Source organism: Cervus canadensis, chromosome 5, assembly GCF_019320065.1.
Source record: "Cervus canadensis isolate Bull #8, Minnesota chromosome 5, ASM1932006v1, whole genome shotgun sequence".
In the NCBI taxonomy this organism is placed as follows: Eukaryota; Metazoa; Chordata; class Mammalia; order Artiodactyla; family Cervidae; genus Cervus; species Cervus canadensis.
This window is the reverse complement of record NC_057390.1, coordinates 22,558,398-22,583,464: the sequence shown is the minus strand read 5'-3', so window position 1 is coordinate 22,583,464 and position 25,067 is coordinate 22,558,398. Positions and strand designations below refer to the sequence as shown.

At 36.9% G+C, this 25,067-nt stretch overlaps 1 long non-coding RNA gene across 1 annotated transcript; it reads right to left on the bottom strand.

The window, feature by feature from the left end:
- Window positions 1–499: 499 nt before the first annotated feature.
- LOC122441420 lies at window positions 500–11,906 on the bottom strand. Its single transcript, XR_006269350.1, has 3 exons — window positions 11,897–11,906; window positions 6,723–6,728; window positions 500–730 (listed from the first exon to the last, which is right to left on the bottom strand). It is a non-coding gene; the product is annotated as an uncharacterized LOC122441420 (long non-coding RNA).
- Between the last annotated feature and the right edge of the window lie 13,161 nt (window positions 11,907–25,067).

The window sequence follows — 25,067 nt, the reverse complement described above, 5'->3', positions numbered from 1 at the left end:
GGAGATTCCTTAAAATACTGGAAATAGAACTGCCATATGATGCAGCAATCCCTCTCCTGGGCATACACACCGAGGAAACCAGATCTGAAAGAGACACGTGTACCCCAATGTTTATCACAGCACTGTTTATAATAGCCAGGACATGGATGCAACCTAGATGCCCATCAGCAGACAAATGGATAAGAAAGCTGTAGTACATATACACAATGGGATATTACTCAGCCATTAAAAAGAATTCATTCGAACCAGTTCTAATGAGATGGATGAAACTGGAGCCCATTATACAGAGTGAAGTAAGCCAGAAAGAAAAACACCAATACAGTATACTAACACATATATATGGAATTTAGAAAGATGGTAATGATAACCCTATATGCAAGACAGAAAAAGAGACACAGATGTATAGAACAGACTTTTAGACTCTATGGGAGAAGGCGAGGGTGGGATGATCTGAGAGAACAGCATTAAAACATGTATATTATCAAGTGTGAAACAGATCGCCAGTCCAGGTTGGATGCATGAGACAAGTGCTTGGGGCTGGTGCACTGGGATGACCCAGAGGGATGAGATGGGGAGGGAGGTGGGAGGGGGGTTCACGATGGGGACCACATGTAATTCCATGGGTGATTCATGTCAATGTATGGCAAAAACCACTACAATATTGTAAAGTAATTAGCCTCCAACTGATAAAAATAATTGGGAAGACAAAAAAAAAAATAAAAATAAAAAACTGCCATCAAGATTTAAAACATGGGAAAAAAAAAGACAAGGCATAGACTATGAATTATTCTAGGGTCTTATAGAACAAGAAGATGATTCCTGTCTTTGGAGACTTTAAATTTAAAAATAAAATAAAACAAAAATTGTTTCTTTTAGTTATCCATTAAACCTATATTGAACATCTTTATCCTGAATCATTCAAGCAGTCGCCACAAAGAAGTGACAATTACCCAAATAAGACAGATAATAAAAAAGGAATTATATGCTTTGGAAGAAAGCAAACAATCTGGAAAGTCAGAGCAAGATGGATTCACCCATGAATCCGGTACATACCAATTCTGACTTTTGATTAAAACATTTAAGTTATTTGATCTTCAGCTTCTTCATAATATTCCAAAATATCATACACAATGAAAAAAAACACAAATACTCTTAAATATAAGATAATACAATCCTAGAAGGGAATTTATGCTCATTTTGAATTCTTGCTGCAGAGGTGGGGAAAAAAAGCAACTGTCTTCCATTTACAGTAGACAGGCAAGAGATAGAAAATAACTGTTTAGCAGAGAGTTATTTCAGTCAACCAGAGTTTCAGTCTGGTTGCCAAATACCATCATACTTTTTAAAAGATTCAAGACTTTCTCCTATCAACAAGTCCTGGTAAATTGTCTATAGAAATTAGAGCTGCACCATCACTGGTCTCAAGCTTCTTTCAAGAATCCAAACAATTCTTTCCCCACTATTTGACTTACATTTCAAACAGAAGCAAAACATTCCTTTATAAATTATAAATTGGAAGTTTGCAATATAAATACTGGGAGAGATAATTCTGTGCGAATAAATGAAGATCACAAAAGAGGACAAGCAAAGGCTATTTATTATAGCTTGCTATAGCAAGGAAGTGGGACACCATCACTTGCATTGGGCAGAGACTTAAAGGTAGTTATGGAAGTAGGAAAGCTTTATAGGGTAAATAGGGGAAGCCTTGAAGTATGCTTTACATGGAGGTTTGCTGGCATGAGGAAATTCGAGTCAGGTCAAGAGAAGTGAGCTATCCTCTGTGGTTGGTTTGTGGAGATAGATGGCTTTCTCTGGTTAATGCCAAATTAGACAAAAGAAAGGGGGGCAAAAATTAGTAAAGCTGACAGTTACTGATGAGGTCCTAACTATTCTGGGTAGATTGCTGCATTGATGGTGGCTTGACTTCCCAGGCTAGTTGCTGCAGAAGATGTGGAATAGCATTCTATTTTCAGGTATAGACCAGTCATTGTCCATTTGTAGATTCAGTCTCCCAATACACAGGGACTTTGCCAAAGTAAAATCTGCCAATTACTCAGCTCATATAAATTCCTAATAGTAAATTCCAGGTCGGACTGATTAACTGGAATGATTGATTAAAGTATCAGAAATGACAAGTAAGAAAGGGAAAATGAGCAATAAAAGTTTGAGGAGGAGATGCCAGATGAGGCAGTAAAGAAAAACGGCAAATCAATGGCAGCAAATAGGAATGAACTGTGCATAAACGAGCTGTTATAACTCAAGCCCAGTGACCATAGAAGCACTAGCACATACATTCCATCAGCATGTATTTATTGATTTCTCATAAGCAAAACTCTGTTAGATGCATTGGAGAAATTAAAACAAAATTGCATTATCACTGTTCTCAATTATTTCCAAGATGTGGAGTTCCTTTTTTTCTATGAATCAGCCAGAATCCACAGCCCTTCAATTTCAGCAGTGGGTGTTAAGGAACTCTAGTTTTCTCAGCTACCAAAACAGATGTTCCTCCTCCTAATGTGCTTCTTTTTGCCTAGTGATGAGAAAGACACACTTGAACCTACTTTCCACTATGAAGGGAGTTCTTCACCAGTCCTGTGATGCCTTGAAATTTTGCTATTATTTTGTTTTAATTATTAACTAATAGGGAGTCAGAATGTTGTCCAGCCTTCAGGCTCCATCCATGTTTGCTTATTTCTTTGAAGCTATATTAATGGCAATATCATTGCTTTAGTTACCTAAGAACTTAAGGGCCATGGCCTTTCTTTATATAAATATTGAATATTTTACTTTCTTATTGATTTTAACCATTATAGAGAAGATGGTTTATAAAGACAGGCTTCTGTTAAATTTAAATAATGTATATGGTAGACTGAGTATCATTGAGGAACAGAGAGGGTATTAAAAATGAAATCACCTTCCACAGATGAGGGCATAATACACACTGAAACTGTATAAATCTATTTTCAATTAAAGTCCAAACTATAATATGACTCAAACACTTGCAAAGAGTTCTCATTATGAGATTTTTTCCCCAAGAAAGATGCATTTTACTTTTGGAGGAAATATTTTTTAAGTGGAAGTATTAGTTTACTTATCTTCACTTCTCTTTTTCCTCCTCTCATCACTCTCTTTTCCCCTTGCATTACTTTGGTAAATTATCTCCCCTTTCCTTAAGACAATATGGTTTGACTGAGTGTACTTTTCCTTAGTGAATCTCCAAACTCAAGAAATAATTAGTCTTCCACTTATAAGAGAGGCTCTTCAGAAGTAATTAGATATATAGCCATCACAAAGATATTGCATTGCAGATAATTTCATTATATCTAAGACATCAGAAAAACAAAAAAAAGACCTAAAGCAAGTGAACAACATAGTCTTTCATTTTATATAAGTAATATATTATCTTCTATGGGAGCTTTTTTTAAATTCATGGAGCTGACACTTTGCTAACTCACTTGCCACTTGTTCACACACACACACGTTTGTACCAACTTTAAAAAAAACTTGAAAACAAAAAGTACTGAAATGAGATCCATTTTCCACTAAGATAAAAAGAGGTTGCTGCTTTTTACTTTTGATGTTTAAGTTTGTAAATGAATGCATTGGCATTCATTTAGTTCAGAGAGCACTTTCAGGAATCTTCTCTAAATTGTGAATTTTTTAAACCTCTTTAGTGTTGTTGTTACTTTTGTGACTTGTGTTTGATCACTGAGAATAGAACCTATTGTGTTTGCTTGTTTGTTTTTCTGAATAGACAAAATAAATAGTAGTTTTTCTCCCTTTGGTGAATTGAGGAGAGCACTGACTTTGATCCCCCACCCCCACAAATGCCCACCTTGGTAAATTATGTAGGTCAGGTGATGCTGTTGGATCATTACAGAATTTCACTCTTGGAAGCATGTTTAACCTAAAAACTCAGATTCCTATTGGTCTGCACAGATCCTTTATGTAACACTTGATTTTTTCATAACTATAATACTTAACTACAGTTTCTAATAAAGTAAAATTAAAAAATCATAGGGGAAACCAGGTTACTACAAAAAATCTGGGTCATCTAGTTTGAGTTCCATGGTGCATTTTTAATAACTGAATTTGAAAAGGATTTTTAAAAAATCTGTCCTCGTATTAAAAACTTCATGACAAATATGGGGAAACAATGGAAACAGTGACAGACTTTATTTTCTTGGGCTCCAAAATCACTGCAGATGGTGACTGCAGCCAAGAAATTAAAAGACAGTTGCTTCTTAGAAGAAAAGCTATGATCAACCTAGATAGCATATTAAAAAGCAGAGACATTACTTTGCCGGCAAAAGTCCACCTAGTCAAAGCTATGGTTTTTCCAGTAGTCATGTATGCATGTGAGAGGTGGACTATAAAAAAAGCTGAGCACTGAAGAATTGATGTTTTTGAACTGTAGTGTTAGAGAAGACTCTTGAGAGTCCCTTGGACTGCAAGGAGATCCAACCAGTCCATCCTAAAGGAAATCAGTCCTGAATATTCACTGGAAGGACTGATGCTGAAGCTCTAACACTTTGGCCACCTCATGAGAACTGACTCATTGGAAAAGACCCTGACACTGGAAAAGATTGAAGGCAGGAGGAGGAGGGGATGACAGGAGATGAGATGGTTGGAATGTATCGCCAAATGGATGGACATGAGTTTGAGCAAGCTCCAGGAGTTAGTGATGGACAGGGAAGGCTGGCATGTTTCAGTCCATGGGGTTGCAAAGAGTCAGATATGACTGAGCAACTGAACTGAAGTGAACTGATGGGAAAGCAGATGTTTAAGACAACCACGTGGGAAGAGGGGCTTCCCTGGAGGCTCATGCAGTAAAGAATATACCTGCAATGCAGGAGACCAGGGTTCAAGCCCTGGGTCAGGAAGATCCCCTGGAGAAGGAAATGGCAATTCACTCCAGCATTCTTGCCTAGAAAATCCCATGGAAAGAGGAGTCTGGTGGGCTACAGTGTATGGAGTCTCAAAGAGCTGGACACGACTGAGGCCATGGAGCCACAGAGAGTCAGACATGACTGAGTGACTAATGTAAAGATGACTCAATTCACTGACCAGATTGAATGGAACATCGGGTACACAGGAATAATAAGCATGAAATGTAGGCTGGGACGAGAATATAAGAGATTTTGATTATTAAACTAAGCAGTTTGAATATAAACTAGCAAGCAATTGAAAAATATTAAAGGTTTGTATATAGATGCATGACTCTTCTAGTACAAATGTGCTGTGTATACTGGAGGCAAATAAAATGAATATGTGTTCAATATAATATATAAATATAATCATAGATCATATCTAAAAGTGAACTTGAATCAAATTAAATTACTCAGGCTTTTGCAAATTTAGCAATGCTATAATACTTTCTACCTAATGGTGTGTAGGGTTGCAGTGTGGGCAAGTGTTTCAATGCTCTTAAATGCAGTCAGGCACTTTACATTCAGAGAATATTTATGGGAAGACATGAAAAAATGAGTAGAGAGAAAAACAGCAGCTCTGGTCTGCAAAACTGTGTGTAATTAAATAAGACTTATTTTGGTTGAAACCAAGTGTAGAGCGAATACATGGTAGGAAATATGCTTTAGTTTCCTCATTTTCTTGTTGAAATCGCCAGAGGACAATGTTGAGCTACAATAGAATAATCACTTCTAAAATGAATAGTAATCTATTAATTGAAATGTCAATATTTAAACCATATTTATATGTCTATAATTTTTAATCAATTTTATTAATGTCATACATGTGTTATATATAAAGGTATTAGGGATCTAATGGAAAAAATCAGATGTATCCCCATACTCCTTTGTTCTTTTCATCCAAAAAAAGAAAAAAGGGAAAATAATTGTTATTCTCTTAATTGCAAATTCTTCTTTCCCACAAATATTTTGAAATTTTGCAAAAGCATGGGGAAATACTTACCGCATGTCATATCTCTCAACATATGAAATATAGCATATATTTTAAAACATATGAAAAGATGAGTTATTTATGGTCAATAATCTTTAAGAAAAAAAAGTCAATTTTCAAACTAAAGACTTCTGAAAAAAGAATAAGTTATTCATTTTCCTTGAGGAGCCTTGTAGGCTGCAGTCCATGGGGTCGCTAAGAGTCGGACACGACTGAGAGACTTCACTTTCACTTTTCCTTTCATGCATTGGAGAAGGAAATGGCAACCCACTGCAGTGTTCTTGCCTGGAGAATCCCAGGGACAGGGGAGCCTGGTGGGCTGCCGTCTATGGGGTCGCACAGAGTCGGACACGACTGAAGCGACTTAGCAGCAGCAGCAGCAGGACTAGCCCATGACAGCTCAGTAATGCTAAACTATTTGGCCATTTTGCTGAAAAGGATGGGGGCCTAAGGCGGAACTATTTCCTCCCCGTGCCCAAAGTCTGTCACAAGAGAATATAAGGGAAGATGCAGCTTTTTTATCTTACAAATTCATGTAGACTTAACATAAATGACAAGTATTATAGGAGATAGAAAAATATAAGAATGCTTGACAAATGACTGGATGAAACATATGCACACAGCCCACATGCAAACAGATCTCTAGAAATAATGAGCAAGTAAATTGCTGGCTCCAGAACCTAAACAGCACAGAAAGTACAATTAAATAACTGCTTAAAGATCACGATGTATAATTCTTCATTACAAAATTAAGAGTCAATCATTGAAAGGAAACTAACTCCAATATTTTTGGTACTCTTCACATAAAACTTTACATCTGGATATTTTCCTAGTCATTTTACTTTAACACAGTATACTTTGTACTTGGACTTTGAATAAGGTCAAAGTATGACATTTTAGAGAATTTTATTTCTTCATTCTTTAGGAAAAAATGAAAAGGTAAGTAGATGGCAAACATTTTGTGAAAATGTGATGTGATATAAGTATTTGAAACTCATTTCAAGAGGCACATATAATTGGCTAGTATCTACCATTCCCCAGTAAGAAAATAGGAAGCAGTGAGGGAAAATAAGAATGTGGTCCTAAGCCAAATCTAGAGTCTGGCGTCGCTTTACTGATAACAACCTTGATAATCTTAAATCTTCAACTCTCTGAGCAACAAAGGTTAAATCAAATATCTCCTATATAGTGCTTAGCATAATATCTAGCATGTAGTAAGCACTGACTAGATAATAGCTGCTGCTATCAGTTTTCCCAGTCATATTATAAGGCTTAGACTATAAATCTAAGGTCCCTTTTGGGTCTACTATATGATTTTTAATACTGAAAGTGAAATATTTACTGATTTTAAGTCATTTCTTCCTTTTTAGTCTTGGATGGTTATTCTCTTCCTTCTGACTTTAATTACAGAACATTGATGATGATGTGTCATCATCTTTATTGTCCTGAAACACAGTCTTTCCCTTATCCAGGGATAAAGACTGCCTAACTAGTGGCATAAAAATCACCTTGGGAGGATGCAAAATGTGTAAGTAAATTCATGAGTCACATAAACCCACAAAAATTCTGGTTCAGTCAATTTGGAGTTGGGTTCAGACTATTCTGACCATCTGGTCTGAAGAACATAGCTCAAAAAACAGTGTACCAAAGAACTAATACTAATTGTATAACACCGTATTCACAAATAACAATTTTGGAGCTGTTATAAAGATGGGATGTTGTTATCATGGTTGTTTTTAAGAAATAGCCCAGATAACATTTTTAACCTAGTAGTATAACTACAAAATCAAAATTCAAGCCTTCTTCTTGTATAAAATAAGACCATGGCCTTGCAAGTGCTTGTACCATTCTTCATCCTAATGTAATTGGACTTCCCAAAATCACTATAGAACCTAGGAAAGGACTGTGGATTCTGGGAATTACAGTATTTCTTACCAAGCCACTAGTGCTATAGTCTGTTGCTTTATTCACGGAGATGAGGAAGTATAGCCAGAGAACTGCGTAGATTCTGTATGTGTTTTTCAGCTGGAAAACTGATTAAAGAAACAACAAAAAACCCACTTAAAAAAAAAAGGCTCTTCAAATATTTCAGTGCTTCAGCCATGCTAATCCTAGTGACATTTTATGGAGCACACATAGAATTTCAGGTTTTAGCAGGACTATTCTTACTTAACAAAAAACACAGAGGATACAAATGATCAGAAAATAATAAGAAATTATTCTTTATCTAACATGCTATTACTGAGCAATTAGAATGAAAAAATAATCTCTCAGTTCACATTTCATGTTATCCTCATATAAAGATTTATTATAAAAGTCTCTGGAAAATTGTTGACCAAAGAATAAAAAGGAATCAGAAAAGATGGAAGACCAAGAGGATCAATGGAAAATGCTTACCTGAGATTTTAAAAGGAGTTTTAACCAAAGCTTAAAAAGAGAGTAACAAAATATATCTCCTAGGAAAGGTTATCTCCTTAAAATATTAAGGAGATATTTTGTCATTCTATGGAGATTTGAGCTTAAGTATAATACCTATCAGTTAGAAATAAAACAGTACTGTTTTATTTAATGTTTAACAGTACTATGAAATTAAGTGACTAATTTCTGAAGTTACAAGCTAAGCAACAACAACAACAAAAAAAGATATTCTATATCAAATTTCTTCAATATTCCTTGTATAGCAGAATAGACAAAATTCTAGGATATTACAACCTAGGTCACATTTTGAGTGGATAAACCTTTCTGAGACTTCATTTCAGGAAACTATAGCCCATACTGAACATTTATTTTTGGCTGGTAAATCAGAATTTAGCCTGTGGGATCATAGAGCCTGAGTATAAGAAGGACTCTATCTTCTGAGACAGTAAATGAGGATGCAGAGATGGAAGTTGAATGGGACACAGAAAGCAATGAATCAGAGAAGAGTATTAATACCATTCAAAAATCTAATGATCTAAAAACAGCTATTAAAGCTAGGAGTTTGAGAGCTAGAGACATGAGCATAAGGTGAAAGGTCTAATTTAAGTGAAAGTGGTCTAAGGTGTTTATATACCATCAGGAACCTGGTATGTGGATGATGTTATCCATGGGTAACAGTTGTTGCTCACTCAGCCATGTCTGACTCTTTGTGACCTCATGGACTGCAGCATGTCAGGCTTCCCTGTCTTTCACAAACTCTCCAAGAGTTTGTTCAAATTCATGTCTATTGAGTTCGTGATGCTATCTAACCATCTCATCCTCTGCCACCTTCTTCTTCTCCTGCCCTCAATCTTTCCCGGCATCAGGGTCTTTTCCAATGAGTCAGCTCTTCACACCAGGTGGCCAAAGTATTAGAGCTTCAGCTTCAGCATCAGTCATTCCAATGAATATTCAGGGTTGATTCCCTTTAGGATTGACTGATTTGATCTCCTTGCTGTCCAAGGGACTCTCAAGAGTGTTCTCCAGCACCACAGTTCAAAAGAATCAATTCTTTGGTGTTCAACCTTCTTTATGGTCCAACTCTCATGTCCATACATGACTTCTAGAAAAACCATAACTTTGACTATATGTACCTTTGTCAGCAAAGTAATGTCTCTGCTTTTTAATATGCTGTCTAGGTTTGCCATAGATTTTCTTCCAGAAAGCAAGTGTCTTAATTTCATGGCTGCAGTCACAATCAGCAGTGATTTTGGAACCCAAGAAAATAAAATATGTCACTACTTCTATTTTTTCACCTTCTATTTGCCATGAAGTGATGAGACCATATGCTATGAACTTAGTTTTTTGAATTTTGAGTTTCAAACCAGCTCTTTCACTCTCCTCTTTCACCTTCATCAAGAGGCTCTTTCACTCTCCTCTTTCACCTTCATCAAGAGGCTCTTTAGTTCCTCTTAGCTTTCTGCCATTAGGGCAGTATCATTGGCATAACTGAGGTTGTTGGTATTTCTCCTAGGAATCTTTATTTCAGTCTGTGCTTCATTCAGCCCTGCATTTCGCATGATGTACTCTGCATATAAGTTAAATAAAGACAGTGACAACATACCCTTGTTGTATTCCTTTCCCAATTTTGAACCAGTCAGTTGTTCCACACAAAAGGGATAAGGATAATGTCTGGAGCAGTCATTAGGGCAGATTAAGATAAAGCTGGACAGAAATGGTATGGACCTAACAGAAGGAGAAGTTATTAAGAAGAGGTGGCAAGAATACACAGAACAACTGTACAAAAAAGATCTTCATGACCCAGATAATCACGATGGTGTGAACACTCACCTAGAGCCAGACATCCTGGAATGTGAAGTCAAGTGGGCCTTAGAAAGCATCACTACGAACAAAGCTAGTGGAGGTGATGGAATTCCAATGAGCTATTTCAAATCCTAAAAGATGACGCTGTGAAAGTGCTGCACTCAATATGCCAGCAAATCTGGAAAACTCAGCAGTGGCCACAGGACTGGAAAAGGTCAGTTTTCATTCCACCCAAAGAAAGGCGATCCCAAAGAATGCTCAAACTACTGCACAATTGCACTCATCTCACATGCTAGTAAAGTAATGCTCAAAATTCTCCAAGCCAGGCTTCAACAATACATGAACCATGAACTTCCAGATGTTCAAGCTGGATTTAGAAAAGGGAGAGGAACCACAGATCAAATTGCCAACATCTGCTGGATCATCGAAAAAGCAAGAAAGTTCCAGAAAAACATCTATTTCTGCTTTATTGACTATGCCAAAGCCTTTGACTGTGTGGATCCCAATAAACTGTGGAAAATTCTTCAAGAGATGTGAATACCAGACCACCTGACCTGCCTCTTGAGAAATCTGTATGCAAGTCAGGAAGCAACAGTTAGAACTGGACATGGAACAACAGCCTGGTTGCAAATAGGAAAAGGAGTATGTCAAGGCTGTATATTGTCATCCTGCTTATTTAACTTCTATGCAGAGTACATCATGAGAAACACTGGGCTGGAAGAAGCACAAGCTGGAATCAAGATTGCTGGGAGAAATATCAATAGCCCCAGATATGCACATGAGACCATACTTATGGCAGAAAGTGAAGAAGAACTAAAGAGCCTCTTGATGAAAGTGAAAGAGGTGAATGAAAAAGTTGGCTTAAAGCTCAACATTCAGAAAACTAAGATTATGGCATCTGATCCCATCACTTCATGGGAAATAGATGGGGAAACAGTGTCAGACTTTATTTTTTTGGGCTCCAAAATCACCACAGATGGTGATTGCAGCCACGAAATTAAAAGACGCTTACCCCTTGGAAGGAAAGTTATGATCAACCTAGATTGCATATTAAAAAGCAGAGACATTACTTTGCCAACAAAGGTTCGTCTAGTCAAGTCTATGGTTTTTCCAGTGGCCATGTATGGATGTGAGAGTTGGACTGTGAAGAAAGCTGAGCACAGGAGAATTGATACTTTTGAACTGTGGTGTTGGAGAAGACTCCTGAGAGTCCTTTGGACTGCAAGGAGATCCAACCAGTCCATCCTAAAGCAGATCAGTCCTGGGTGTTCATTGGAAGGACTAATGCTGAAGCTGAAACTCCAGTACTCTGGCCACCTCATGTGAAGAGTTGACTCATTGGAAAAGACCCTGATGCTGGGAGGGATTGGGGGCAGGAGGAAAAGAGGACGACAGAGGATGAGATGGTTGGATGGCATCACCGACTCAATGGACATGAGTTTGAGTAAACTCCGGGAGTTTGTGATGGACAGGGAGGCCTGGCATGCTGTAATTCATGGGGTCACAAAGAGTTGGACATGACTGAGTGACTGAACTGAACTAAGATAAAGCTGGGTGGCTTAGAGAAGCAAAATTTTAGATCATTTCCTTATTTTATAGGCATAATTTAAACTTTCCAGGTCCTTAAATTGGTCTCCTACAAATAGAAGGAATCTAGAGTACATTTTCCAACTACTAAATGGTAGAACATCACAGCTATTTTTCACTTTTCTCTTCACTGTTTTACAGTTTGTATATTTCCATCTATAGGTATAACTTTAAATCCACTGGATTTTTTTTTTAATTGAAGAGTAGTTGATTTACAATATTACATTAGTTTCAGGTGTAAACAGTGATTCAATATTTTTGTAGATTATATTCCATTTAAATTTATTTCAAAACAATGGCTATATATCCTTGTGCAGTATGATATATTCTTGTTGCTTATCTATTTTATACATAGTCGTTTGTATTTCTTAATATCCCCTATCGGCCCCCTTCTCCCTTTCCCCACTGGTAACCACTAGTTTATTCTTTATCTCTGAGTTCATTCTGTCATTTTTTCTACCATCTCTCTTGATATTATGTACATCTTATTAATTTTAAAAATTATATTTTTTAATTTTTTACTGGAGGATAATTGCTTTAAAATATTGTGCTGGTTTTTGCCATGCATCATAATGAATCAGTCACAAATATGTATGTATATAATTCCTTACCCTCTTGAACATCCCTCCCATCTCCTACTCTACCCCACTCCTCCAGGTTGTCACAGGGCACTGGGCTGAGCTCCCTGTGTTACACAGCAAATTCCCACTGGCTATCAATTTTACACATGGTAATAAATATGTGTCTATGCTACTCTCTCAGTTCATTCCATCCTCTCCCTCCCATGGATACAGAAATTGTGGTACATATATACAGTGGATAACTACACACAAAAAAAGAATGCATATGAGTCCTAATGAGGTGGATGAACCTAGAGCTTCTGTACAGAGTGAAGTCAGTCAGAAAGAGAAACACAAATATTGTACATTAACGCACAGGTATAGAATCTAGAAAGATGGTACCGATGAACCTATTTGTAGGGCAACAATGGAGATACAGACATATTTTATTTTTTTAGAACAGCTTTAGATTCACAAAAATTTGAGAGGACGGTAGAGACATTTCCCATATATCACCAGCTCCACACATGCATAGCTTCCCCTGTTATCAACATCCAACACAAAAGCAGTAAATTTGATAACAATTGATGACCCTACATTGACACATCGTAATACCCAAGTCCATAGTTTATGTTAGGGTTCTCTTGTGGTGTTGTACATTCTATGGTTTGGACAAATGTACAATGGCATTTAAATCATGTATCGATCATCAATTTATATCAATCTATATAAAAAATCAATGCATAACATCATTATAACATCATAAAGAGTATTTTCATTGCCTTAAAAATCCTGTGCTTCACCTATTCAGCCCTTCCCTCCACCCCAACCTCTGATATCTGCTAATCTTTCACTGCTCAATACTTTTGCTTTTCCAGAACATATAGTTGGAATCATATGGTTTATAATTGTTTTCTTTCACTTAGTAATATTTATTTTAGGTTCCTCCATATCTTGTCATAGCTTATAGCTCATTTCCTTTCAGCACTGAATAATATTTTATGTTGTACCATAAACAGTTTGTTTATCAGTTCCCCTTCTAAAGGGCCATCCTATGAATTTTTTATTTTGGTCCTTGTGATTTTTGGTTCAAAAATTACTATTTGGTCCTTCTATTTCTTTGATGAGATTTTTAATTTATCTGTTGGCTTCAACAGTATTCAAAATTGCTTGCTAAAGCATTTGTATAATACTTGATTTAAGTCTTTGTCAGAAAACTCCAACATCTATGCCACCTTGGTGTTAAGAGTCTAATAAGTGGCTTTTCTCATACAAGTTAATTTTTCATAATTTTTTTTGTAAAATAACTTTGAATTGTACCTGGACATTTTAAATAAAAAGTTATGAGAATCTAAGTCTTGTTTACATCCAATGGAGACTAGCTGGGTGGTTTGTTAATTCAGAGCTTAATGCCTTTAATATGCAGAATAGGATTGGATTTTGCATGAGGAGGTTGGGGATGCTCAGGACCTAAAAAGAAAACTTTATGGAGTCACTTTATTGAGCTTCTTCCTCTCTGTAGTTTTCCTAGTATTTTCAAGTTCTCTGAAGATCTAGTTACCTCACTCTGATATGAACTTCCACAGCAGTCCAATGTTTGGGGTAAATCAGTAGGGAGACACAGAGAGAAAAGAGCAAGGGGTTTCCTCAAGGCTTTGTAATCAGAGCTTCTTTGAACACAGAGAAAGTTTTCCTTTCCTTAGAATTTGCCACTGTCTGTCATCACCACCATGAAATTGTTTGAGGGCTGGAGCATGAGAGAACAGACAAAATTAAAAAAAAAAAAAAAAAGTGATTTCCATACTTCCTTTGAGAGTTAGATGTAGCCTTTCCTGTTTTACAAGTCAGAACTAAAGGGATTCTTGCTTCAGAGAATTTGAAATTCAGGTCTTCTCCTATCTGCTTTCTATGATTTACTTTATAGAGTTCAAACAGCTATTCTGTGCATTCAAGCCCATGTTATGTAGTTGTATTCAGCAGAAAAGGCAAGGTAGAACCAGAACACCTAGAGTTGATTTTAAAACAAGTCTATTTCAAGCAAATTCAGAAATTTCACAATTTCTAGAAAAAGTTAAAGGCAATTTCATTAAGTGGAAAAATAATGACTATACATAGTATGTGATGTTATGTACATGCCTATTTTGTACACAAATATGTTCACAAGCAAAAGTATGTACAAAAGTGTATAGCAAAGAATGTAAGAGAATGGATTCATCCTTATGAAAAAGTCTCACCATGAGAAATTACATTAGTTATTTTTTTGTATGAGAAATATAAAAGCTGATTTTAAAGTACATGTATTATACTGGAGAAAAAAATTCAAGTCAATATTAGTCATTCTTAGTTTTTGTCTCAAAAAATTTCAACAGAATAAGTAGTAACTAATTTCAGAATGAGAAAAAATGAGTACATAGAAGAACGCGATCAAAGAAGCCTACTACCATTCATGTAATTTTCTAGATCACATTCATGTTTTCAGCAGGCTTCAGTAGAGAGGTATATCATACTCAAATCAATCACTAGTGGAACAACTCCCTTTCTCTTGGATTCTCAGTTCAGTGTATCAGTTAATAGAATAGCTAATAAAGAATAATTACTTTCCTTTAGGCACTTAAATCTACACTTTAGATTATTAAAACTGGTACTTTCAAAATGCAGTACTTTCTAAGGTACCCATCGCTTGACTTGAATTATGAGAATCACTTGGCTATTTCCTGTGTGTTTGTAATTAAAATACATTGACAAGTTTGTGGAAAATCCTTTCTTAGAACTGACTATGACACAGGGAACTTTTCAGCAAATATTTTGAATATAGTGGAGCTAAATATAGGGTGTTATGTAAGTCTACCTGCAAGGCTTTTAAATGAATAATTTTAGATTTTAGAAAGAGAAAATGAAAAACATCTTTTCTTCTAATTGTAGTTAATCTACAGCAGGTATGACAGTGAGCTGGTGGCCTCAATGGCATCCTGAACACATGGATTGAAGATACAGAAATGGAGACATCAGACAGAGCTAAACTGGTGGTTTATTTTGGCTCAAGGTACTTTTGTTCCATTACTCCTATTGGCCAGTGTGTTGATTATTTAGCTGGAAAGATGAGTTGAAGTTATGCTACAAATGTAGTCGAGTTTTATGGAAAAAAAGAGACAGATATGCCAGACACCTTTCAACTCTTCAGAAAAGGTATTAAAAAATATTTTAGTCAGAATAGGCTGGGATTTTTTTTTTTTTTTTTTTTTTTTTTTTTAGGGAAGATATTAGGAAGCATTACTACAAACAAAGCTAGTGGAGGTGATGGAATTCCAGTTGAGCTATTTCAAATCCTAAAAGATGATTCTGTGAAAGTGCTGCACTCAATATGTAGACAAATTTGGAAAACTTAGTAGTGGCCACAGGACTGGAAAAGATCAGTTTTCATTCCAATTACAAAGAAAAGCAATGCCAAAGAATGCTCAGACTACCACACAATAACATTCATCTCACACACTAGCAAAATAATGCTCAAAATTCTCCAAGCCAGGCTTCAACAATACAAGAACAATGAACTTCCAGATGTTCAAGCTGGTTTTAGGAAAGGGAGAGGAACCAGAGATCAAATTGCCAATATCCCTTGGAGTATAAAAAAAGCAAGAGAGTTCCAGAAAAACATCTACTTCTGCTTTATTAACTACGCAAAAGCCTTTGACTGTGTGACTCACAGCAAACTGTGGAAAATTCTTAAAGATATAGGAATACCATATCCAACCAGTCCACCTGACCTGCCTCTCGAGAAATCTGTATGCAGGTCAGGAAGCAACAGTTAGAACTGGACATGGAACAACAGGCTGGTTCCAAATAGGGAAAGGAGTACATCAAGATTGTATGTTGCCACACTGCTTATTTAACTTATATGCAGAGTACATCATGAGAAACGCTGGGCTGGATGAAGCACAAGCTGGAATCAAGATTGCTGGGAGAAATACCAATAACCTCAGATATGCAGATGAGACCATATTTATGGCAGAAAGTGAAGAAGAACTAAAGAGCCTCTTGATGAAAGTGAAAGAGGAGAGTGAAAAAGTTGGCTTAAGGCTCAATATTCAGAAAATTAAGATCATGGCATCCAGTCCCATCATGTCATGGCAAATAGATGGGGAAACAGTGGAAATAGTGACAGACTTTATTTTGGGGTCTCCAAAATCACTGCAGATAATGACTGCAGCCATGAAATTAAAAGATGCTTGCTCTTTGGAAGAAAAGTTATGACCAACCTAGACAGCATAGTAAAAAGCATAGACATTACTTTGTCAGCAAAGGTCCATCTAGTCAAAGCTATGTTTTTTTCAGTAGTCATGTATGGGTGTGAGAGTTGGATTATAAAGACAGCTGAGCCCTGAAGAATGGATGTTCTTAAACTGTACTGTTGAAGAAGACTCTTTGAGCATCCCTTGGACTGCAAGGGGATCCAACCAGTCCATCCTAAAGGAAATCAGTCCTGAATATTCATTGGAAAGACTAATGCTGAAGTTGAAACTCCAATACTTTGGCCACCTGATGTGAAGACCTGACTCTTTTTTTTTTTTTCCATTTATTTTTATTAGTTGGAGGTTAATTACTTTACAATATTGTAGTGGGTTTTGTCATATATTGACATGAATCAGCCATGGGTTTACATGTATTCCCCATCCCGATCCCCTCTCCAACCTCCCTCTCTACCCGATCCCTCTGGGTCTTCCCAGTGCACCAGGCCCGAGCACTTGTCTCATGCATCCAGCCTGGGCTGGTGATCTGTTTCACCCTAGATCTCTTTTGAAAAGACCCTGATGCTGGGAAAGATTGAAGGCAGGAGAAGAAGGGGATGACAGAGGATGAGATGGTTGGATGGCATCACCGACTCAATGGACATGAGTTTGAGAAAACTCCTGGACTCCTGGAGTTGGTGATGGACAGGGGGGCCTGGCGTGCTGCAGTCCATGAGGTTACAAAGAGTCGAACACAAATGAACGACTAACTGAACTGAACTGAAACTATCCTTTATAGATGAACATGGGTGCAAATTTATTTATAGGAGAATACAATCTTAGGGATGACTTTTAGTGGACAGCACTGTGATCATTTAATAAGTAATGATTCATTTTTTATGCATAACCATCCATTTGAACCAAGGATTTATCAATATCTTTATACAGAAAAACATATACTACAAATGCAGGTTCAGTTTGTAGATTCTGGGACCTCCGCCTGTTTATGAGTCAACTACTTATCTAGCACAAAGTACTGAAGCCAACTGCTTAAATACTCCGTGCCTCAGCATGCTCATCTGTAAAAGGTGGCAGTAACAGGATTACTGGAAGAATGAAATGAGTTAATACAAGTAAATTTGGATCTCATATATCACAGAGTATATACTCAATTAAAAAATACCTTTTACGAGTGGTTAAGAACCCGCTTGCCCATGCAGGAGATGTGAGAGATGCTGGTTTGACCCCTGTGTCAGGAAGATCCTCTGGGAGGAGGGCATGGCAACCCACTCCAGTATTCCTGCCTGGGAAATCCCATGGACATTGGACAGCCCATAGTGTTGCCATGAGTAGGACAAGACTGAAGTAACTTAGCATGCACACGTTGTTATAAAATCTGTTCATAGCCAATAATTGCTCTGAAAATAGGACAAATAATCAACAGAAGTAGAATACTATAATAAAAGTATATAATACATAAGTACATATTTAAATACATAAAATGAAACATACATAATATGTGAATACTTTATTTTATGTAAATTTTATAAATATATAATCTCTTGGCAATTCACTTGAGGTCATTTTGTGTGTAAGGCTTCTAAACAGAGTCTCACATCATCATCTTTCAGAAACTTGTGATGCATTATCTATCATTTCTAGTTTTGATTTCTTTGAAGTGCAGTGAAAACTTAAAGGCATTTGTTAAGCAATCTGAGTCCAGAATCCTTATAGATTTTTCCTGTTTCTCCTTTGTTTCAGTTGTCTGTCTCTACCCAACATGGCAGTAATTTTTATAATATTACTTCTAGTTTAATTCATATTTATCAAGTTTTTCCCATGTTCAACATCACTTTCAAGAAAAGACTTTTTGGGCACTATTTCATTAATTTGTATTCTATTTTAGTAACATTTTTCTTTTTAAAAATTTATATAACTCATCTGAAAATGGTTGAAACTAACCTGGCTCTCACATGTTAAGCACTTAACTTTCCATTGGTGAGTAATGTGGATTGAGAGTGGCTTGTCAGCTTGGTACAGTCTCTGTAAAGTTTGCAACAGTCAGTGTGGAGGAAACGGAGAGCAAGTCTCTTTGGTAGAACTAGCTAATATAGAGTTAACTAAGTGAGTTTCCTCTATATGTTTCTTGATTTATCAGATGCTCTTCCCTTCAAGTGACCTATTTGTAGTGACTGTAAATTTGATCTCTCAGATTATTAAATAGTAAGACTAAGCTGATGTCATAAAAAATACTCGTACTACTCCTATTGATTCTGAATTTGGTGGCATGTAGGAAAAACCGTTCTGCAAACTCCTTTTGGATGTTGGTGGGGAGATTCTGAGTTGAAATTCATTAAACAGTATCTGGTAGTCCTTGGAATGCCTAAAAAGTGATGTGAAGGAAAAAGAGTATAAAAATATTGACTTCATAGAACTGCAGAACTGAGCAAGATTTGGCTTTTAATTTACAAAGTAACTGATTTTAAAAACTTTATTAAGTCTGACGGAAATTTTTTCATCAGATAGTATTGCGATATGCAGCAAACGAAAAACTTTTCAACATGTATTAACATATTCTCATACTATAAGAAAAGTTAAAGTTTAAAAATGAAATCAACTTTCTATCAAAAATAAATTTTAATATTTGGAAGATTCAGAATCAAGTCAAAGTGTTTATTCTTACAACTGTCATTTTGGTAGCAGTACTAGTAACATGGCATAGTGAAACTTCAGGCATTTACAAAATCCAGCCAGAGGGAACATATTATCAAACCTTCGAAATTGCCCAGTAAGCTAAATAAATAATCCTTTGACACAGGACTCTTTCTTCCTTCCTAGGCTTCTAAATATTTGTCCCCCTTCTTTCTTTTTGCATAAGATCCTAATTTAAAAGTATATTAAAAAAAAATAGTATTTGACATGTTGAGGAACACAGAAGCCCAGGAGGATTTGATGAGGAGAAGTGGCCAAGAGAGAAAAACAGATAAAAAAGAAATTTACCATGGTAAGCTATAGAAAAAAAAATTTTTTTTCCAGTGCTAGGGAAATTGGAGAGTTCCTACAATTCTCCTGTCACTCGTGACATTCTCCTTGAAAGTTGTTTAGATAACTTTCTAAGCCGTAGTGTCAGAACCAGAACCAGTACCGGCTGATTGCAGAAAGAATTTTTCTCCAATATTCTAGATATTTCTAGGTATAAGAAGATAGAAGAATATTCCACCTGGCAACAATAAATAAAATTAAGACATCAAATTACATTCCTTTGGAATTCAAAATTACTGCAAAACTCATTGTTGGACATAGAGATTAACTCAGAAACAAATCTGCAATACATTTGTTATTGTTGCTTTCAGTTTTGTTTTGATCCAATTTTGAGGTCCTAAGTGGTACTACATCAGTCCTTTTTCTTGGGCAGCTGATTAAATCCATACCTCAAATTTCCCTTATCAGGCTTTATCACTCTGAGGCCATTGTGAAACTGTTCAAATTACCCCAGGTAATTATAGTTCAGTTTGAAGAGTATACTTTTCTGCCTCTTAGATACTAGGATTGGCTATTAATCTTAGATAAAAGAATATGAGATGAAATGACAATGAGTTATTTCCAAGATACAATCTTAAGAAACACCATGTATTTTCACTAAGCCCTCTTGTGCTTTTGTCATTTGATTAAGACAATCATAATGCAGAGAAACGAGAAGAACTGAACCCAAATCACAGCCTGAGCCAACTCCAGTGAGTCCTAGACATGCTTGCCAGAGTCACAGTCTCTAGCAAACCAGTGACTGGTAAATAACTATTTGTAATAAGCCACTGAATTTTTAGAGTATTACATAGCATTAGAACAACAACCGTTGATGAATACAGCATCAGAAAGTTGTGGTAAAATATAATGCATCTGCATCAAATGCACTTGACAGGTTGTATATAGATTCAGACAGGATGTAGATAGTTGGCATGACAATGCTAGTATGAAGAAGCAGGGTACCATCTCTAAGGACTGGAACTCAGAAGAATTTAAATCTTTTTGAAATTGAGAATCTCATGAAAGGGTCTGAGTGTTGGATAAGATAAGTAGATTTCCCAGGAACAGATTGAGATACAAGTCAACGAATACTTGAACTGGAATATTAGGTTAAGCCCTAGGAACAAGGATGCTTTAATGTTATGCCACTTGATCTTCAACTGCTGCTGCTGCTGCTGCTAAGTCGCTTCAGTAGTGTCTGACTCTGTGCAACCCCATAGACGGCAGCCCACCAGGCTCCCCCCTCCCTGGGATTCTCCAGGCAAGAACAATGGAGTGGGTTGCCATTTCCTTCTCCAGTGCATGAAAGTGAAAAGTGAAAGTGAAGTTGCTCAGTCGTGTCTGCCTCTTAGAGACCCCATGGACTGCAGCCCACCAGGCTCCTCCATCCATGGAAATTTCCAGGCAAGAGTACTGGAGTGGGGTGCCAGTGCCTTCTCCATGACCTTCAACTAGGGTTCTCAAATTCTCTTCAACAAAGGAAAAAATTGACCCCAGCATTTGCAGTAAAGATGCAGTAAGGATGAGCCTTGAAGTTAGCTCCAAATAAACATAAATAACTAGTTTATGCAGGAACCTGGGAAGCAGAAAAATCAACACAAAACTGGTGAAGAAGAATGCTTTAAAAATCACTATCCAAAGAATTCCCATGTATCTTGAGTCAAACAGGTTTATAATGCAAACATTCTACAAGCTGGGGATTCTATTTAATAAGTTTTCAAATTATACATTTAAAAACCTTTTTAACAGATTAATTGTTAAATTATGATTATAAACTTTTTTTTTTTAATGCCCTTACTGGACAACCAGTGCTGAAACTTAGCAGAAAGTTTTCACTGATAGTGATAGAACTTACCAGGAAATTCAGTAGTTTGTTTATTTTACTCAGCATGAAAGCACATACTATAGTAACAGAAGAACATGAAGAGAGACATGTGTGTTCATTAAGGGGGCAGAATTTTCCTTAATTATTAACACAATTAAGATGGAAACAAAAAATTCAGAAGATTGAGGAAGAGGGGAGATAGTAAGTGCCTGAATTGAACAACATGCTGTGATAAGTGAGGAAAATTAACCATTTGTATCGCTGTTCGCTCCATCTCACTTCTCTCATTTCAGACTCTGATTATTGGTCCTTTGCTATCTCCAGATTACAATATTACTGTTCTCCCATTGTAACCTTCAGGTATATAAAGCAGCTTATTGTATGGCTTTCCTCAAACTCTATGTGGCAGGTCCTCAACATCCTGCTTCCTGACACATGGTTAACTTAGGTAATTTTCTCACTAATGTTGGAAAACAGTGGTAGTTTTAAAGAGAGGAAATGGTGAAGGGCAAATCTGGATATGTCCAAAGAATTTTTTAAGATCCATCAATAGGCCTAGGAAGGGAATAATCTTGACACTCTGCTATTAAGAAATCTTAAAGGAGTGCTAATAAAATGAGAATTAAAGAATTCTTGGGGTGATTAGGGATGGAATCTCACCTAGCTAACATCATCAATGTCAATTTCTTGATTTAAAATATGAGCAAACAAAGGCCCAGAAATGTAGTAACTTCCCAAAGATATATTACTATTTGTTGGTTTTTTGTCTCATCCATCTTAATTTATATAGCTGTATTTTAACAAAGAAATTTGATATCATTTCTTCAACTAAAGGAATTTTGGATCTTCTACAATAGTGTCAGGAGAATGGGGAACAGAAGTGCTTGGTCACAATACTTAAGACATCTTTTGAAATGTTAAAAAAAAAATTATGCCAAGTTCTCTATAAGGTCAACACATTTTCCATCCTAGGAATTCCTAAGAATACCCTTAGTGAATACAGAACAAATATTTACAGCAATTAAAAACAATGACAATAACAACAGTATGCATGCACATACAGTCAGCATAGTATAGAGCAAAGAGGAGGCTTCTGGTTCTATTTTGAGCTTTACCACTTACTAGCTGAATACCTGTAAATAATTTTGAGTGTCAGTGTCTCCATATGTAAAATAGTCATAATACTGTAAATTTTGACCACCAATGTAAGAATCATTATTTACTCATTCCATTACCATTTACTAAGGCTCTACTTGGCTGGAAAGTTATCTATGTACTAGAATTAACAGGCAATAAGAAAGGATTCTCCCTGTTATGGCTGAACATATGATATGTCTGCATGTATGTGTATGTTTATGTATGTGTGTATGTTTCCTTGAGTTCAGTTCAGTTCAGTCGCTCAGTCCTTTCCAACTCTTTGTGACCCCATGAATCGCAGCACGCCAGTCCTCCCTGTCCATCACTAACTCCCGGAGTTTACTCAAACTCATGTCCATCGAGTCAGTGAGGCCATCCAGCCATCTCATCCTCTGTCGTCCCCTTATCCTCCAGCCCCCAACCCCTCCAAGCATCAGGATCTTCTTCAGTGAGTCAACTCTTTGCATGAGGTGGCCAAAGTATTGGAGTTTCAGCTTCAGCATCAGTCCTTCCAATGAACACCCAGGACTGATCTGCTTTAGGATGGTCTGGTTGGATCTCTTTGCAGTCCAAGGGACTCTCAAGAATCTTCTCCAACACCATAGTTCAAATGCATCAATTTTTTGGCGCTCAGCTTTCTTCACAATCCAACTCTCACATCCCTACATGACCACTGGAAAAACCATAGTCTTGACTAGATGAACCTTTGTTGGCAAAGTAATGTCTCTTTTTAATATGCTATCTAGGTTGGTCATAACTTTCCTTCCAAGGAGTAAGCGTCTTTTAATGGTTCATGGCTGCAATCACCATCTGCAGTGATTTTGGAGCCCCCCCAAAAATAAAACTGACACTGTTTCCCCTTCTATTTCCCATGAAGTGATGGGATCAGATGCCATGATCTTATTTTTCTGAATGTTGCGCTTTAAGCCAACATTTTCATTCTCCTCTTTCACTTTCAGCAAGAGGCTCTTTAGTTCCTCTTCACATGTCATCTGCATATCTGAGGTTATTGATGTTTCTCCCAGCAGTCTTGATTCCAGCTTGTGCTTCTTCCAGCCCAGCGTTTCTCATGATGTACTCTGCATGTAAGTTAAATAAGCAGGGTGACAATATACAGCCTTGACGTATTCCTTTTCCTATTTGGAACCAGTCTGTTGTTCCATGTTCAGTTCTAACTGTTGCTTCCTGACCTGCATACAGGTTTCTCAAGAGTCGGGTCAGGTGGTCTGGTATTCCCATCTCTTGAAGAATTTTCCACAGTTTATTGTGATCTGCACAGTCAAAGTCTTTGGCATAGTCAATGAAGCAGAAATAGATTTTTTTCTGGAGCTCTCTTGCTTTTTTGATGATCCAGCAGATATTGGCAATTTGATCTTTGGTTCCTCTGCCTTTTCTAAGTCTAGCATGAACATCTGACAGTTCACAGTTCACGTATTGCTGAATCCTCTCATGGAGAATTTTGATCATTACTTTACTAGTGTGTGAGATGAGTGCAATTGTGTGGTAGTTTGAACATTCTTTGGCATTGTTTTTCTTAGGGATTGGAATGAAAATGGACCTTTTCCAGTCCTGTGGCCCTGCTGAGTTTTCTTTGCTGGCACATTGATTACAATTCACAGCATCATCTTTCAGGATTTGAAATAGCACAACAGGAATTCCATCACCTCCACTAGCTTTATTCATAGTGATGCTTCCTAAGGCTCACTTACTTCACATTCAGGATGTCTGGCTCTAGGTGAGTGATCACACCATCATGATTATCTGGATCATGAAGATATTTTCTGTACAGTTCTTCTGTGTATTCTTGTCATCTCTTCTTAATATCTTCTGCTTCTGTTAGGTCCATACCATTCCTGTCCTTTGTCGAACCCATCTTTGCATGAAAAGTCCCTTGGTATCTCTAATTTTCTTGAAGATATCTCTAGTCTTTCCCATTCTGTTGTTTTCCTCTATTTCTTTGCATTCATAGCTGAGGAAGTCTTTCTTATCTCTCCTGGCTATTCTTTGGAACTCTGCATTCAAATGGCAATATCTTTCCTTTTCTCCTTTGCTTTTCGCTTCTCTTCTTTTCACAGCTATTTGTAAGGCCTCCTCAGATGGCCATTTTGCTTTATTGCATGACTTTTCCATGGGGATGGGTCTTGATCCCTGTCTCCTGTACAATGTCATGAACTTCCATCCATAGTCCATCAGGCACTCTCTCTCTCAGATCTAGTCCCTTAAATCTATTTCTCACTTCCACTGTATAGTCATAAGGGATTTGATTTAGGTCATACCTTAATGGTCTAGTAGTTTTCTCCACTTTCTTCAATTTAAGTCTGAATTTGGCAAAAAGGAGTTCATGATCTCAGCCACAGTCAGCTCCAGGTCTTGTTTTTGCTAACTGTATAGAGCTTCTCCATCTTTGACTGCAAAGAATATAATCAATCTGATTTCAGTGTTGACCGTCTGGTGATGTCCATGTGTAGAGTCTTCTCTTGTGTTGTTGGAAGAGGGTGTTTGCTATGACCAGTGCATTCTGTTGGCAGAACTCTATTAGCCTTTGTCCTGCTTCATTCCGTACCCCAAGGC